A 19,053-nucleotide genomic window follows, 5' to 3' on the forward strand; every position below is an offset into this window, starting at 1 on the left:
GCTTTGTGTACATTATCCCAGCGAATCCCCCTGAATTTCCCACACTCCCCAGACAGTGGAAATTTTATTCTAGAACTTCCTATTCTGAGTCCTGTAGTAGAAGCAATATCGAGGGGTTCCATTTGCTTTGCAATTCCAAATATAAAATGTTCCCTTCACCTTTGACCTTGAAGCTACTTGGTACTTTCAGATGGCAAAGTGGAGCCAGAGAGTTGGCTCAGCAGGTAAAGGTGTCTGCAGCCAAGCCAACCTTAGTTTGATCCTAGGATCCATACATTGTGCAGGGAGAGAACCGGCTCCCAAAAGTTGTTCTCTAATTTCCAGATATGATGTCTCAGGTGTGTCTGCACACATACAGACACATCACCACACTAAATAAATAAATGAAATAGAAAAAAATTGAAAAGCTGGTGAACAGGCTGTCCCTGATGGCAGGTTTAAACACCACCCCTTTCTTCCCTGACAAAGCTGGTTACAAAGGACTTGCTTGCTTCTCGGATATACTACTACAAGTGCCTTCCTTTTGCCTTTACAGATAGGGCTGGGAATTTGAGACTGTTCCTACCTACCCCAGTCTGCTCCTCTTCTGGGTCCCACCCAGCTCTTGTATTCATTGAGAGGCCCCACTTACCTCTTACACAGTGTCCATGTAGTATCTGTGCTACACTGCCCCAAGAAAGCACTCTGGCCGGCCATGCTAATACCTTGAAATTCCTGGAAACATTGTTCACCGTTCTAAGGGGAATTTGCGGGGGTGAGGGAGGGGTGGGGAAGATCACTATTAAATGTTTCTGAATAGTGCAATAGCAAAACCAAAAACAAACAAACCAGACATGAGTAGGTGTCTCAAATATACCACAGAGGTTTTGTTGGAGACCCTGATCTCCCTCCTGGGTGCATGGAGGCTCAGAGTCACTGTCCTTTAAGCAAAAGACTCAGCTCTGTTCTCAGTGGGCCTCAGGGGGAAGGTACTCGCCACCTGTGACACTTCCTGGACACTTTCTCTTTGTAAGAACCTTCTGTCCTGGTGTCTTAGTTTTGTTTTGTTTCTCCTGAACTTTGCTTTTGTTTACGGTATTTAGACATGCTGTTTTCTCTCCTCTGTGTGTGTCCTAGGATTTGATCTAATTGTCCTGCTGTTCAAGTGTCACTCGACATTATGATTGCGATGATGAATGGGACACGGGTCAGAGTTCAGCAAGAAGGCATCTGCTCGCTTGCAGTGTGTAGTAGAAGCGCTCTGGAGTGATATTTAAATGAAAGCTTGGGAAACATTTGCCAGAGGAGGCCGTGCTCTGTGCTTCTTGCTTGGAAGACAGAAAGTGAGTGAGCAGAAGAGAGGAGTATCTTTCCAGAAAGTTGCCTGTTTGGGGTGGCTTTTTCTAAAGCAGGGGAGAAGATGGGGGTCTGTGTGCTGCGGTGTGATTAAACAGCGAGAAGAAAATGGAAGCTTTTGAATGGATACTAACCATTTGCCTGTTTTGTGTACAGGACATCACTGAAAAAGTTTCCACTCCACTGCAAAGCCTCTCACCCTCTGGCGTCCCATGGCCTCAGGTTACTGTGCCTTGACAGGCTCAAATTCCCTTACTGGATTCTCTTAAGTTGACAGTTCCTCCACTTAGCAGAGGGGCCAGAAGCCCCAACTGATGAAAGCCTACAATTGCTTTGGCACGGGAGACAAATGGGACAATGGCTGCGTTGTTCTTTCTGCCCTCTTGAGTAGGCAGGTGTCTTCTCCATGGAATCTTGACACCGGAGGAGGCTGAAGCTAGGGGTCCGTGGCGATTCACCTTCTTTCCTCTCCCATTATATACCTTTCTGTCCTGAAACCATCAAAGCTGTTTGGGAGATTTGACTGCCTACCCCACCCGCTGCTAGTCACAGAGTGGAAGTTGGCAGAGGAAGAAGGAAAGGCAAGTCAAGAAGCTCCTTTTAGTCCTGTAGCCCGGGTTTCCTTGTGGATCCCTGGGCAGATGTCATGCGCTGGCCCCTGGGAATGCTTGATCAAGGACTAAAAATATCCAACGCAAGAAGAACGCGGTGCTATCCAAGACTGGCAGCAGCAGCGGCTCCTAGGTGGGTGGAGATCCCGCCACTGGCTTCTAGCGTGCGGGATCCCGGGAGTACCGAGCAGGGAGCACCTCGGCAGCGGGATTCCCCCGGCTGCCTTCCAGGAGCCTCGCTGAGCCCGGCTGCTCCCGGGGGGCACAACCTTGCAGGCTTCACGCACCAGCTCTTAAGAGCAAGCTCGGTGCCCCTCTCTGAGCATGCGCGGCCCTCTCCCCGCCTCTCCTCCCCCCCCATGCCCCCTCCCCGCCAGCCTTTTGCTCCTTCCCTTTCATTAAGCAAACCAGAGATCCCAAAACCCAAAACCAGGACCCAAAGGCGAGAGGAGGTGGCAGAGGAGGCAAAGCTCGGGATGGTCATTGAGGGGGATCTCTGATCCCGCGCACCACCTCCTCCCGCGCGCGCGCGCGCACACACACACACACACACACACTCTCACACACACGCACGCACACACACATACATCACACAAACACACACTCGCACACGCCCGCGCCGCGCGCTCTCCCGCTCGCTCTCCCACGCAGGCGGAATGCAGCAGCACTCGGGGAGCTTGTCTGCAGCCGCTGCCTGAATGCACCTCGCTGCCCGTAGTCGGGCCGCCCAATAGGGCGCAAGGGAGGAAGCTTGGCCGCCGGAGGTGAGTGTGGCTTCTGCAGCCCGGGGGGACAGCTGAGCCTGGACAGCGGTGGGGTGAAGGGGCGGGTTCCCGACCCGACGACGCGGTGCAGGTGGCCCACGCCTGGCTTGCGGGTTCCAAGGTGCAGATGAAAGATGAAGGTAGTGTCCTGGTTGTTTCGGGCAGGAGAGGGCGATCCCAGGGAGGGTCGTCTTCTGCAAGGTGCCAGATGGAACCAGAAGAAAGCTACCCCGTCCAGGCTCGTAAACTTTCCTCTCCTGTCATTTGGCAAACGTGGAGACAAAGGGGGCGTGGAGGCGCTCTCTCTGTCCGGTTCCGCCCTACAGACTGCGTTCCCGGCTGGGATGTCCAGAGACATCGCGGGGGTGGGCGTGGGGGACCGGAGCCCTGCAGGTACTTGATGCCTAACCCGCCCACCCAACAGGGGTTGAGATTTCTCAGCCCCTAGCGTTGTGATTGATTTGCTTCAGGCGTGGGCATCTGCCAGAGGTTCTCTTTTCTGAGCTCTAGGCACATAGTAACGGTGTCACCTGGAGAATTGGGATAGCCATGGGCTTTCTCATCGACACCAGTGACAGAGTTTCTAGGGTGAGGCTCAGGTCAGTGCCAGATGAACGATGAGTTACTGAAAGGCTTGACATAATCACCTCCTAGAAACGCAGAACCCCAGGGTCTCTGCTGGCGGGGGTGGGGGTGGGGGCTGTCTACACACACACACACACACACACACACACACACACACACACACACCACTGCAGCAGCTCTAGGGGTTGGACTGAGACAGCCGTGGTGGCAGCGGTGTCATGCGAATCTGGGAATTTATTTTTGTCCTGGATTTCGTGGCACACACGTGTGAAGTATGTGTAGGATGCGGGGTTGTTATTCGTCTTTGTGGGCTTATCGTTTTTTTTTTTTTTTTTTTTTTTTGCTTTCAACCTTTTCTGTGGAGATGCTTTGCTGCCTGCCACTTGGTTATCTAGTTGGTGGACTGGCAAGCCTGTGTTTCTCTTCTGCACCAGGGAAAAGGTCCTGAGAAAAGAATTTCCGTTTAAAAAGCCAGTTCCCGCTGAGGTGAGCTCTCAGAGAGCAAAGGGCCTGCCTGCACCTGGGGAAAGCCTGGATTCTAATAGCCCTTGGAGGCAGCCAACCCTGGGTCAGCAGCAGGTGAAGCCAGGACAAAGGGGGAGAAAAGAGGGGAGAATCAGAGGTGTGAAGGAAGCCAATTAAGGCAGGATGAAGTCCAGTGCCCCACACTGGGAAGCCTTCCCTGGATTCATTCTCCTTTGGGGGTTGTGGTGGCAGTTCCTGTTCATGGAATGGGATCTAGTTTGGAGATGCCTGAGGTGTCATCTGGAACACCTAGGCTTGCCTTTACTATGACTGTTTTTCAGGTATAGAAAGTGTATGTATTGAAGTTTCTCCATCCCGCCGTGTTTGTGACGGGAAGGTGGGGTGGATGCACGTGGGTGCAGATTCATCTCTTCTGTAAGCCAGAGTCTAGAGTTTGTAAGAGAAGCCAAGCTGCTTCTTCTTCTTCTTCTTCTTCTTCTTCTTCTTCTTCTTCTTCTTCTTCTTCTTCTTCTTCTTCTTCTTCTTCTCTCTCTCTCTCTCTCTCTCTCTCTCTCTCTCTCTCTCTCTCTCTCTCTCTCCTCTGCTCATTCCAACAGGGAACAGTTTTGTTTTGAAAACTTTGAGACTTTGAAATGGGAGAAAGTATGACCTATATGAGCTTCAATGAGGAAGTTCACAGGTGAGACCTTGTCTCATAAGCATAGCCAGAGGAGGGGAGGTTTGAAGAAGAAAGGAAAAATGGAAGGGTGGGGGAGGGCAGTGGGAAAGGGAAACAGGATTAAAACAACCTGGCTTTATGACTCTATTAAAAATGGTTCAGTGAGAGAGGAATCTGAAAGTGTTTTTGTTTTTTTCCTTTTTTAAATAACTGGGGGAGAAAAGACCTTCCCAGAAATATTTTCCAGTGGAAACTGGCAAAGTTGAAAATATTTGTCAGCCTATATCCCCCCTCCTTTTCTTCTTTTTCACTTTAGGGTGACAGCCTCATCATTATTCTCAAAAGTCTTGGCAAGGAAAGATGGAGATCCCCCTCCCTTCTTACTAGGGTTCTTCATCTGCTCGGCTCGGGTGCTTTTCCTCTTCCTTCATTTGCAAGATCACTTTAATTTGATAACATGCAGATTCTGTTGATAGGTGCTTATTGATCACGTGTTCTGTATTTAGTACCAGAAGCCATATTAAAATATATGACATAGTTCTGGCCCTCGAAGTGTTTACAGTGCTGTGGTAAATCTGAGATTAACACACACGGAGCAGCCAGAGTGCAATGTCTCTGCATGGTACTGAGTCCTGGACATATGAACTATATATACACTCTGTTCCCTCCCTCTGGATTTTCTCAACATTTTATAAAACATGCATCAGTACTTGTTGTTAAGCCTGGAAGAAAAAAAATAAAGCAAACAAAACACAAGGAAGTAAAAGCTGATTCAAACCTTCAAGGAGGAAACTACCTCTGGCGTATAACCAACTTATCAATATGGTATAAACAAAGTGCCAGCAGTACTTGCAAGTCAGGGATTTGCTTTTCTTTCCCTGGGGAATTTAGGTGATCCTTGGGATACTTTTGAAAAACTGAATAGTCTTTATAGGAAGGGAAGGATTGAAAGGTCATCCAGGCAGAGGAAATGCGTGACTGCTTGATATAAATTGGGTAATTGTAGGTCATCCTGTGTGACTAGAGCCATACGGGAAAGAATAGCATGGCGGTGAAGCTAATTAACGACTGATGCTATGGAGTGAGTGTTTGTACAGAGATATGGCCAGGATGCTATGAAAGCAATTGAAAGGTGGGAAGATCAAAAGGTTTCTTAGGGAGTTTGACGTGAGATGAGTCTTGAGCAATGACATGAAGAAGAGAAAGACTTTCCATGCAGAAAGAGTATGCGAGTTCCAGAAGGAGTTTTGTGTGGCTGCAAGAGATGCAGGGTCTTATCTCCTTGAAGTGGAATAACAGCATGTCAGAGAAATAAGCAGGGATCGTGTGTGACTGGAATTCCCCCCCCCATCCCCAAGCAAAACAGCTTCAATTTTATGTAAAAGCCTGGAAGCCTTTGAAGGTTGGGAAAGTTCGAGACGTGATCAGATGGCCATTAGGGAATGATGGCCATGACCGCAGCGTGGAGGATGAATTGGAGATGGTGAGGCTGCAGGCCTGGAGCTTATTGTGGGAATATAAGTGTGAAATGGCAGGGATGGTGGGGAAGTAGCGGTGGGGGGGGGGAGATATCGCTGGGAAGCGAGAGATAGAAGTCAACCCTGTTATTCTCCTTCTGGGTGCCCCTGGGTCACCCTCCACCCCCTCAGCATTCACTGCTGAGATGAGTTTTCTCTGCTCTTTGAGGGCAGGACAGTCACTGCTGCGTCAGCCCAGGCCTGCTATAAAAGCAAAGATTCAGCTTGCATTCATTCACTCACTGAATGGATGACTAGAGAAGTGAGTGCGACGCCGTTCAGTCACCAAGTCATGACTCTGCATTAGGAAAATAGGAGCTATCTCATGGCCTGTGCTTCTCTGCGGGGTCCATGTTTGGAGGCCAGTGACAAAAATATTCTAGGGAGACTGCAGATTAAAACAAGGACACATTTTCTCAGCTGAATCTGTGAAGAAATGCCACTTCTTCACAGAGCCACTGTGAACAGCATTGAGCCATCATTTTGAAACATGTATTGAAGAAGTTAGGTTACTGGCAAATCTTGGAGGCAGTGACAGGAACACACAACTAGTTCCTGGCATGTCGTACCCCATTCCCCTTGCTTGTCAAAATATTCTTATTTAGTGAATTTACTGAAAACTTTGTAAGTAACTTGAGACTCAAGGCTCTGAAGCTCTAGGGTCTATTTTGAAGAGCTCATGGCATCTTGGCATCCGTGGAACTTAGCCAGATACCTATGAGCTAGACACACCCACAGTACAACTTGGGGTCTATGCATCGTATTGACCCAAGTCCACATATCTCGAGTTACAATATGAAGGTCCCAGTAGGAACATCATCACGAAGCAAAGCTGAATTTGTCTCAAACTGACCACGGTGCTAAAGGAAAAGCGGCGGCCTTCCAGACAGTATCACGTGTTTGATGATTTGGTAGCTGGTAGGGAATGGCAAAGGAGGCGGAAAAGGTTAGCCATGGAAGGTAAATGGGATTCTGTTTTGCAGAAGTGGATTTTGGGGTATCTCTGGACATCTTTGAAAGTACCAGGACCTATCTCATCATACTGTGATGTCACAATGAATGTCAACACCTGTCTGCACTAAGGGGAAGGATGGCAAGTAGACCATCAACCTAGAGATGGAATTTCAGCACTTAGTCACAGGTAGGGATAAAAGACAGACTTGAGCTCCAGGATAGAATGTGGGAATGGACTTCGCAGACAAGGTCAGAGAGAATTAACACAAAAGCAAAAAGCCTGGGGGAACTGTGAGAGGTACAGTCAGACTCCAGGGATGCACATTGGGTCAGGCCTTGAATCAGGACTTAGACACGGAATCTGATCGACAGTGTGCACGAGTCCTTTTGCCTTGGCACTGAGACAGGTCTTATCGGCTTTCTAGGGAGATAGATACCAAGCGGGTCAGTACCAGGACCAGCTCTCAGAGTTACTATGGTTATCCTGTAATCTGTGTCTCTTCATCAAATGTGTCAATGACCAGGATGGCTTTAAGTGAGGAGGGATGAAAGGGTGGAAAGTAGAGAACTGCAGATAGACAATGTGCAGACTTCCCTGGTGACAGTCAGAAAGGCAGCTTTGCACAACAGTGTGCTCAGAAGCCATATTTCAGGGCCCAGAGGGGAGTGGAGGGAGAGCATCCAGGCATGTGCATCTATCCGTCATTTATGAAGTCTGGCAGGGGAAAGAGTTACGGGACCATTGGGAGAAGGTATAGTGAGCTTGCAGCAAGTTCTTATCGAGGAGGAGCAGATGGAAAGAGGTAATGCTCAAGAACAAAAGGTGCAGGGGTGAGAGCAGGAGAGCAGAGCAGAGAGGAAGGATGCCTGTTCCCAAGAATGTGGGAAGGATGGAGACAGACACAGGATCCTCCCCACCCATAGGTGCTTCTTGGAGCCCGGGAATATGATCTTGAGTGTCCAACCTGAATGCTGTCGCTGGCGCTGCAGGCTGATGAACCTTGTTTATGGAGCGACATGGCTGAAAGCACAGAAGCCAACCTGAGATAGCTGCTGCCTGTTCTCATTCTGAATTCCCTCGAAAATCTGAATTCAGTGAACTCTTTGTTTTTATAAAGTAGATGTTGGAAGACCAGTTTCATTCTTTTTAAAAGTTATTATTATTATTATTATTATTATTATTATTATTATTATTATAGTTGTGTGTGTATATGAGAGAGAGAGAGAGAGAGAGAGAGAGAGAGAGAGAGAGAGAGAGAGAAAGAGAGAGAGAGAGAGGGGGAGAGAGAGCATGCATGCTAGTGCCCACATGAAGAGACTAGAGGACAACTTCCAGGCATCTGTTCTCTTCTTCCATCCTGTTGGTTCTGAGTATCGAAGTCAGGCTTGGTGGCAAGCGCGTTTACCTGCTGAGCCATATCACCAGGCCCCAGTCGAATTCTTAATTCTGGCCCTGCCACTTATCAACTGTGTGTGTTTGGGCACATAGTGCATTTCTCTGTGCTCTTAATTCCTGCTGTGCTGAAGAATCACAGTGGATGGGTGTGAGGGCGACATGGCTGCGACAATCTGTCACCCCGTTGATAGTCAGGGTTGATGCGGCTGATCTGGCTGGCTAGGCTGGTGTCCCCTTCTTCCCTCACCGCTCCACGTCTGTGCACACTCGGTCAAAGAGGATGACCTTCCCAAATAGAGGAGGACTGGTCTTCAGTCAAGGGTATATGAGTAGCTGCGCTCCCCTGCTAGAACCTCCAAACAGGCTCTCAAGAATCATAGTGGAACCTATCAGGAAGGACTGAGGATTATTTTGATTATTATTATGAGTTATTTGTTCATCTTGGTGCAGGGGGATGGAAGGTCATGTGTGAAAATAGTGAGGTAAAAGCATATAGCTCATGTATGCTTTGGTGTTCACTAAAAATTATTTTATTCATTGTAAATAGCTGACTGTAGTCCCAACTTTTCGGGTGCAGGAATTAAATCAATAGACACAAACAAGACAGCAGCAGGTGAGCTAGGTTCCCATAGCCTAGATGGAGTGGACTCCGCTGGGGGTGGCTGCCAGCAACTTTTGCTAGGTGTGTGCTTCCCACACCTCAAGGAGAAGACGAAAGTTTGCTTGTCTAGTCAGGTCCCCGTAAGCTTCAGCCTTGCAGGCATTGTACAATGGGAACTTAGCTGTTTAGAAAAATGCTCTCAGGGACATGATTGCATGTCTTAATTACAGCCCTACGTGGGTACTGAGAAATATAAACTCTAGACACCGACATGTGAGGTTTACAACGTTCTCTAGCAAATTGTCTATTTTTTTTTTCATGGGAGAGTTTGTGTTGTGTCCTAAAGCAGAATACCAGTGGATAAGGAGGCCCCATTGTCTGGCCAGTTAGCAGCAGGACAGTGAATGGAATTCGGGTTTGATGGATAATCCCCTTCCACATAATGTATATGCATATGCATACATGTATGTGTATGTATCCACTCATCCTATTTGTTTTATGTACAGTAAACTCCTCACAGTCCCCACAGTGAGTGCTTTCTTTTTCACCTTTAAGTCTCTGGCTGTAATGATCCCTTTTTCTGGAATTCCATTCTTAGGTTGGCCAGACCTCCTGTCCTCTCCCATTTCTGTGCTGTTTCAGTGCCCAGCTTAGCAGTTGTCTCATAGTTACTGTTCAATAAACACTTGCATTGCAGACACAGATGAATGGATCTTCCCCCCTTTGGAGTCATTGATGGCATCCTAAACAATGCAGCTTTTTTTTTTTTTAATAGCCTTAGATCTTCAAGTGTAGTGAGTCATACAGTGAGTTACCTCATCAGGCTTCCACTTGAAATGTGATTAGAAATGAGGAACCAAAAAATAAGGGCAACAATTTTCCTGAGGCTACTAGTTACTGTAGGTGAGAGGTGTCTGGCTGCAGGCTGAGGTCCCCCATTGATTTCTGCCCCAGCCCCTATCCAGTGTGGAAATTAGATAATGTTAGGGAAGCAGGGTTGTGTAAGCGGTGTTAGCTCCTCTCTGCATTTATGTTTTAAATATTTTGATCATTATGGTTTTTTGTATTAAGTATGAATTTAAAAATACTGCTCTAAGACACTGTTTATTTTGGTTGCTCAGGTTTATTTGGGAACTGTTTGAATTTTTTTTTTTTTTTTTTTTTTTTTTTTTTTTGCCTCATGCCAATGCCTCATCACTTGCTCTTTTCACAAAGTATAGGAAAGATTTGTGACTAGCCTTCCCACTCTGCCATCAGAATGCAATGGCACCATGAAAAGCAAATACATGCAAACTTCATCCAACATAGTGACAGTTGCTGCTAACAAACTAACATGACCCGGCTGGTCTGCTCACCGGTGAACATTGCATTCAATGGTTAGAGTGAAGCCAAAGAGCGAACACGAGAGCTGAGGACAAGTTCTACCTGTTCTCTGTGCCTCTGTCTCAGGGCTGCAGGGAACTGCAAGGAGTGTCTAGGCAAGTCCTTTTGTTTACAAATTCATTCATGCACTTTTTGTCAGCTTTTATAATTTTGAGGTCTTTGAACACTCAAGCTAGGAAGTGGGAGAAAATTACCACACCTGTCAACTTGGCTGGCGTTGGACTGTAGCACCGTGGCCTGCATGAGAATTGAGGTCAGCAAGTACAATGACAGAAACTGACCATTTCTGAAATTAGAAAAGGGAGAAAGAGCATGAATGGAAAAGGGAAAGAGCTCAAGGAGGGGAAGTTGGAGTCTCCTAGATGCCTTCACACATGCTCCTCCAGACTACCCAAAGGACTTTCTGTGTATTACCACCATAGGTTTAGAGCACACTGTTGAGTAGTAACTGACTTCTTCACTTTTCAGCTGAGCAAATCAAGCTATAGAAAGTTGAACTGGCTTACTCAGCTGCCTGAGGTAGAGTTAGATTCATAGTCTGGAACACATCCAAAGTCAGTGCACATCCAACTGTTCCTTTTGATGCCCAAGACTTGGAATTTCAGATCATCCATATCCTTTTCACTTTCTGGAAAAGCTTAGGGGATGAGCTTCTGTGGCTTGTCACTGCTAACTGACAGAGTCAGCTCTGCATCCTTGCAGGTATTCCTTCATCTATGGCAAATATATCTTTTTCATTCATCAGTAACAACCTGGAGCAGAGACACAGACACATAAGAAATAAATACTCTCTTCGTATGACTGTAATACATTTTTGACATGACTTGGAAGCACAGAGCTTAGATTGCCTCTGTTACATTAGAAATGGCCATTTCTTTCAGTATTGTGGCATCAAGTGTTCTAAAATTGCTTCCAGGCAGTCTGATGAAAAGGTGACTGTGTTGATGGGAGCATCTCTGTTGTAAGGGGATGGGATGTCTTTGCATGGCTGATAGGTGAGGGTTTCTGGGGTGCCCCGTAATTGCGATTTTTTGATAAGAAGCACAGAGCAATGCTCCCTCATCAACATATGAATTAAATGAAATACATAACCAAGTGGAATAAGATACAATTAACAAGAACAGTCTGGTGGAGAGCACTGATGCTCAACTCAGCATCTCTACAAGTCAAGCTCACTTTATCATCATTTCTATCTTCCGGCCTTGCTTGCTATCACTTCCAGGCAAGCCCATACACCCACTTGCTCTGATAACCAGACTATAGCCTACTCTCCTGGGGGTCCCAGGAATTAAAAAGACAAAAAGAAAAAAAAAGACTTTTCATTCATACTTGTATTAACAGAAGAAGCCATCATCCCTGCAAAGAATATCTCTGGATTTTTTTCCCCTGAACTATAAATGCAAGGCAGTAACTCTAAGACTCGAGAAAAACCTTTTAGGTTTAGTTCAGTTTAGTTTAGTTTTGTTTTTGTGGTGTTATATATGATGTATGACAGTTTCTTGTCAGGCTAGTTTGAACCAATAAGAGTACTATATTTAATCAATTTAAAAATTAATTCAGTCCTTTGTGTATTATGTTGCTATACAAAATGCATGTATAAGAAAGGAAGAAAGTAAACAACCTTTACACTTTAGTCCCAATCTCTCAGAGAATCCACTGGAAACTTGGGTGCACACCCTGTCAACAGTTTTGGTCTATTAATATTTATATATTTTATCTTTTTTCTTACATAGTGGGACTTTACCTTGTATGTTGTTTCACCCTTTGGCTTTAGCTGTCAGTCTGAAACAGAAGCAACCTCTCTTGACCAATAAACATTTACTGAATGTTACAATTGTGTGAACAGGTTAAAGGCTGCTTTCCATTTCAGGACAGGTGAAGACTAGCGTATGCATGTCTTCTGGGCATCGCATAGAAGCCACCGTAAACCGTGGGCTTTCCAAGAGTTCACATCCCAACAACAGGTACAATAATGAGGGCACTAAATTCAAACTTAATCCATGGCAACAGCTGTCAGTTCTTCTTGATTCACAGAATTGCTGGAAGACATCGTCTATTTCAATTGTGTCTTTCCAAATAAAAAAGCTGATGTCCTCTGAGGTTAAGTGACTTGTCCAGGGTTCCACCACTGGTGATTGGCAAGGCACAGATCACAGACTGTTTTCTAGTCTGTTAAGCTAGTGTTGATTCCACTATATGTGACTGCAAAACAACCACTCACATCAAGACAGGGGAACTGTGGGACTCAAATCACAAAAACTAGCTTGTGCAATGAGTTGCTACCAAATTGAAACTCACGCTGCATGTAAATGTCACTCAGGAGTCTCTGCAAAGATTACCTTCTCATTTTCCCCCACCCCAGCCTGCCCTTCTCATCTCTGCTCCCCCATTCTCCTCCTAGAAGGCCTGAGGGTCTCACATTTGCATAATACTTTGAAGCCAGGCAACATTCTTAATGCGAAATGAGATGTTACCCAAGTTTCCTAGGGAAGGTATTCATCTGTGAACATATTACTAGGGATTTAGTTTTCAATTTGGCTTCTTGCCAAGTTGAACCTTAAGAAATGAAATCCAAAATGAATGTATTTGACCTGCCATCTTTAATCAAACAATTTACTCCTTCTTATGCTTATCTGGAAAGTTTTGCTCATGATATGGCATAAATAAAATTATGATTTCTAAACATGCTAATTCTATTTCCCTGCTCTGCTAGGTTAAGGGACTCAGCTGTGCCATTCATTAGCTTTGTGGTGCTGGGCCAATCTCCCTGTCTTTCTAAATCTCAGATCTCTCACATGTAGAATTCAGAAGCCTTGAAAAGGATAGGAAAATGGACGGAATGACCAATACAGGGAGACTCTGCTTTAAAAGTTAAAATCTAGTCCTCTGTCTCTGTATTATACTACTGTGGAGGAAATGCTTGGGAATTGATGTAAATATATGGCTTTCTAAAATGTAAGATTGACTCTGTTGATCTCTACCAGTTAAATACACACACTAAGTAAGTCTCAATATTCTTTGCTGTATTGGGGGATTACCTAGATGTACACATATGCATAGGCTTGCAGAGACTCACAGAATCTGAAGGGTGGGTGATAACAGTTAGAAACCCACCCAGTGCTGAGGGCTCCTTTCACAGGCACATTGGTTCCATTCTTCCCCATGTTAGTGATCATAATGTATGTACATAAGATAAATTTGAGTCTGGACTGTGGTTGTCTAGGATTCTGACAACTAAGGCAGAGAAAGTTTATTAAATATGCCAACCATACTCACATGCACTCCTGGGTAGACCCACCAGTAATGTCTGGTTTGAAAAAGAATCTGCATATTTCCAATTCCTGCCTCAAATACCTGTCTGCTCAAAGGCTATCAGGTAGGCCTTCTCTGATAATGTCCAAAATATCCAGCCTGCTACTCTTTAATTTACTTTGATTCATAATTCCTCATCAGCACTGAGAAATTCTTCAACTTTCCATCTATGAATTTATTCATTCATCTATTTGTAACCTGTCTCTCTTTCTATAATATAAACATAAATGAGGGATTCTGTCTATTTTGTTCATTGTAACATACTCCAAACCCTGAAGACTGCCTGAAATTTACTGAGTAAATAAAAAATCAGTAGTATTTTGAAAGTGAATCTAAGATGCCAATAACAATGGCCATATCCAAAGGGCAGAGAGTATGAACACATCTCCAAAGGTGCAGAAGCTTCAGAGCCACAATGGGCAATGGGACTCAACACAGTATTGGCCTCATAGGCCTAATCCAAATGAAACCACTGAGCCTTGCTTCTCTTTGTCTACTCTCTTGCTATTTTAGGCAGTCTTTCCTGCTGACCCCTAATGCATGTCACCTCCCCACAGAGAGCCAATGGTGAAGCCTGTCTTTCCCCACTTCCATGAGATCAGAATTTTCTAGTTTGGTTTGCCTGTCCATTACCTGCTTCAGGTCTCTTTTATTTCTCTTATTCTTATAAAATCCATCAAAACTCCTTTCTCTTCTAACATATTTGTGATCCTTAGGTTATTCTTGTTGTTAGTAATTTGATGAGTTATGGTACTTATTTTGATGACTTCACCTTACTTATGTGTCCCTTTTAGAATATTAACTTAAACATGGGACTTATTGAGTACCCATTTCCAGTCATGTTGTGATCTCTAGATAAGGCCTCCCTCCAAAAGAAGCATTTATACTCTTCTCAGAATTTTACTCGAAGGTAGCTTTCCTCCCCCATGCATACACTTAGTCCTTTAAATTATTTCAGCATTCTTAGATGAAGGGATTTTGGCCCCTTCTGCCTGTGATGTCCTTGCAGTATTCCTCCCTGACTACAGTGAGCTCTCATGTTCCTATCATGATATTATCCCCTGAACGTCCAATCACTTTTGTTCAGAATTAGTTGTGATTGAAAAGTCCACCTGAGCCATCCTCTCCCCATGGAGACATGAGATTGGTATGAAGGATGTCAAAGGTGTCTATAAGCATCGTGTCAAGTAACTTGTCTCATCACCAGCTTGTGAATACCTATCTTCAATCCCTATTCTGCCTCATTGTGATGCCCCTTCCATGCATAATATCAGGAGCACACCATTCCTTCATCAGCTCCAGTAGTCTCCATTGTCTTCCTACAATGATGTCATTTCAGTTTTTCCTCTCTCCTTTGTAGTTCCCAGAAATCCACCCTCAGATTTGACTCATGTGAGTCCTCAGCACTTGTACTTCTAAACAGCAAGTGTTGTTTGGGGTTGAGAGATGGTTCAGTGGTTAAGATCACTTGTTGCTCTTTCAGAGGACTTGAGTTTGATTCCCAATACCCATGTCAGATGGCTCACAACATTCTGTAACTCCAGTTCCAGGTCATCAGATACCCTCTCTAGACACTAGGCTCATATCTGTTCACACATATGTGTGTATACATAGACAGATATATACATATAAATTAAAATAAACTAAGTATTTAAAAATGTTTTTAAGAGCACTTGTTTATAATAATTTACATGCTGTAGATGAACCTTGTCCCCAAACACGTCTGTGACTGTAGCTTGTCTTGCATACCCCTCCTTATCCTGAGCAGATTCATTCCCTCTTTCTTCTGGCCTTTTTGATGACTGTCATGCTCCTTTTCCCAAGTTTCTCCTTCATGGATATTATTAGGATCTTCAGCACCTTTGTTATTGAGAGGAATGTATTGATGTAACCAACCATCTTATTAAATAAGAAACACAGAAACAATGTAAAAGAGAAGGCCGAGAGGTCAGAGCTCAGAGCTAATCTCACCTTCCGCCTGCGGTGTCCCAGCTTCCGAAAAGACCTATTTCTGTCTGTTCATCTATTTATAGTATTTTGTTCTGCTTCTCATTGGTTGTAAACCAAACTGACTGCTCTCACTGTCTGAATGTACAGCCCCTAGGTCTTAAAGTATATGTCTCCATGCTGCTGTATCCCTGAACACACAGAGATCTATGGGATTAAAGCGTGTGCCACCACCGCCACACTCTGTCTATGGCTCTAATAGCTCTGACCCCCGGACAACTTTATTTATTAACATACAATCAAAATCACATTTCAGTACAATTAGATTACCACCACAGGAATGCTTTAGCTCAGGTGAGTCTTGCTAATTGTCCTCAGATTTCACCATAAAGGTAGATGGAACCAGTTTAACATACATGAGGCTCAAAGAAGCCATGACACATGGTATACATTTATTGAAATCTCATGCTGTATTCTATACATGCATACAATTATTGTCAATTAAAAATAAACAAGACATTTGCTGACTGAGGGCACCATCTACTCCTTCAGCCCATTTGCAATGTTCAGATGTCATGTGGCCTAACTTTTGTCATTTTTTTTTCTTCCTGTGCCTGGAGAACTATGTCAGCAAAAATGTGCCAGAGAAACAGATCCATAAATAGATCATTACTCACAGGGAGAGATGCCAAATGGCCTTGTTCTGTGTCCAAGAAAACACTGGGACTCCTGAAAAGCAAAACGAAAAATGACAAGTGAACTTATCTTTTCACTGGGAAAACAAAAGGCATAGACACAAGACAATAGATATTTGATGCAGGGAACATTTGAAAAGAATGTGCTGGCATTAGCCTGAGCTAATTCAAAGCCACAAGGATACTAGAGCCCTTGATTTTCTCAGATACTCTATGAACTTCCTAAGATCTCTTCTGTGTTGCTTCAAGGCATCCAAGATTTCATCACTTTGCCTTGTGAGGCTATTCTGTAGGCATGGGGCTCACAGCAAGATGGTAAATCACAAAAACCTGTTAAGGAAAAGGTTTCTTTTTGTTTTAAGTAAAATAAAAAGATTAATGTGGTACTGTACCATTGCAGGGAAAGATATAGGAGCATTGATTTTATAATAGGAAACACGTACCTCTCCTAATGCATTAGCATTGAATGCTCAGACTTCAATTGCCACTAATCCTCAGGGGCCAGGAGAAAGCTTCTTTCAGAGCCACCATCCAGGAAATGACCTCTCATGAGTGAAGCCTTAAAATAAAGGAATAATGTAGCTGTGAATAGCTGAAAGAGGGCTTAATAGTCATGCTATCAGAGAGCACTCACAGTAAGAACTACACACTAGCAAATGAGTGGAGTATGCCAACACATAAAACAGACAATGCAAATAGTCAATAACTTGGGATTCAGTCAAATTTCACAATGGATAGATGAATAAAGCTCAAGATACCATCTTGCAGCTGTGAAATGAAAATGTATAATGCAAAAATTAGTACAATGTTAAAAAAAAAGACTCTTCATTGACTACAGATACAAGCATGTGCCTGAGTGCTTATGAAAAAGACATATTGACCAGATAGTCTTGTGAGTTACTACAACGGCTTTTTACTCTAACTGGCAAATATTCTCAGAATTGGAAATGCATACACCTTTTCATTCCGCAATCTGACTGTGAAGAAAGAAATAACAGCGTAAGTATGTGAGTATATATAGGTTTTACTATGTCTCAACTTAACAATTGTTTAACTTTATGATGCATTTAATATTTTCAACTTATAGTAGGTTTGTCAGGTGGTGATTGTGTACCAAATTATATGGAATTCAGTAGCTACAATCTGGAAAAAAAAACCTCAATTCTTTTTTTTTTTTTAGTATTTTTATTTTATAATTAATTTAATTTTACATATCAGCCATGGATTCCCCTGTCCTCCCTCCTCCCACCACCCAGCCTTCCCCCGAATCCACCCCCCATTCCTACCTCCTCCAAGGCAAGATCTTCCCTGGGGAGTCAGCCCAGCCTGGTAGATTCAATTGAGGCAGGTCCAATCCCCTCCTGTATACACCAAGGCTGAGCAAAGTGTCTCAGCATAGGCCCCAGGTTCCAAAAAGCCAGCTCATGCACCAAGGACAGGTCCCGGTTCCACTGCCTGGGGGCCTCCTAAACAGTTTAAGCTAATCAACTGTCTCACTTATCCAGAGGGCCTCGTCCAGTTCCATGGGGGTCCCTCAGCTAATGGTTCACAGTTCATTTGTTTCCACTAGTTTGGCTATTTGTCCCTGTGCTTTTTCCAATCATGGTCTCAATATCTCTTGCTCATATAACAATAGGATGCTTAGTAAATCTGGAGTTATTAAATTGGAATAATGCATAGCTTTGAAAAATGTGTTTCTATGTCTATTTCAGCATGATATTCGCTATGTTATGATTACTATAGGAAGAAATACAATGGCAGATGAATGGTATGTTTTGCATGCCATATGACAGGCACCATTCTCAGTACTTTGCATATATTGCCTGATTTCTCACATTATCATTTAACAGTAAAGAAAAAAGAAACAGACATAGGTCAATGACTTGTCTAAAGTCTTAAATTGCCTTTTGGCAGAGCTAAGGTATGAACTCTGATGAGATGGTTCCAGTGTTGGCAGTGATGGTGCAGTATTTTTCTGCAAGAGATGGCATAATGGCTAATGGAAAATTCTATTTTTTGTATAAAAATAAAACACACATATGCAAACATGTGCTCAAAACAAGAGCATTACTCTTATAAAAATGGTACATGAAGGATTTCTTCTATGAGTTAATCAAACTCAGATCATCAGAACAGCAGCTTCCTTAGAGTTCAAGAAATACTAGGATCCATGATTCTGCCATCTCTGAATTGACTAGGATCATCATTATCTTTTTGTCAATAATAATGTGCATTGAGAGCATTTCTTGTCAACACTGAAAGGCGAAGGAACGTCCTGGAGCAGGTTGTGTTTTAAATATGAAGTCTCTGGGGATGGACCAATGACTTAAAGGTCCAATGCTTACTGCTCTTGCAAAGGACTCAATTTGGGTTCTCAGCACCCATGTCCAGGGGCTCATAACTATCTCTAACTCCAGCTCCAGAGGAGTTTAATACCTGTGGCCTGTATGGACCCTACACTCATGTGCCCCTCCCATAATTAAAAAAAAATTCTTTTAAATATGGAGCCTTGGATGTCAAAGACAGAAAAGCAATAAAAAAAAGTGGATGTATGCTTGATTTTTTTCAAGAATGAATGGATTCTAATATTTGGCATGAGACATCTCTGAAGATTTCCCCAGATATGCAGAAAATAGTCTCACTCTCCGTGGGTAACTGGCAAAACCAAGTGTGAAGGATAATATGTAGGAGATGGTGGTTGGAAAAGTGTGCTTGAGAATTGTAGAATGGAATAGAAGGAAGAAAGATGTGGAAGAGGAAAGGGCTTGAGAAGAGTGTACCCAGTAGAGCTAGTCTCTCTATTGCTCTC

The 19,053-nt window shown here is 44.0% G+C and overlaps 1 protein-coding gene across 1 annotated transcript in view; it reads left to right on the forward strand.

Annotated features, from left to right (window-relative positions):
* The first annotated feature begins 2,323 nt into the window (after positions 1 to 2,323).
* The window catches only part of Plppr1 (phospholipid phosphatase related 1), a 279,970-nt gene continuing 263,240 nt past the window's right edge, over positions 2,324 to 19,053 (forward strand). Inside the window, exon 1 of the mRNA XM_028882757.2 lies at positions 2,324 to 2,710. The gene's annotated coding sequence lies outside the window, so the exon portion shown is untranslated. The remainder of the gene's footprint in view (positions 2,711 to 19,053) is intronic.

Source organism: Peromyscus leucopus, chromosome 2 (assembly GCF_004664715.2).
Source record: "Peromyscus leucopus breed LL Stock chromosome 2, UCI_PerLeu_2.1, whole genome shotgun sequence".
Taxonomy (NCBI): Eukaryota; Metazoa; Chordata; class Mammalia; order Rodentia; family Cricetidae; genus Peromyscus; species Peromyscus leucopus.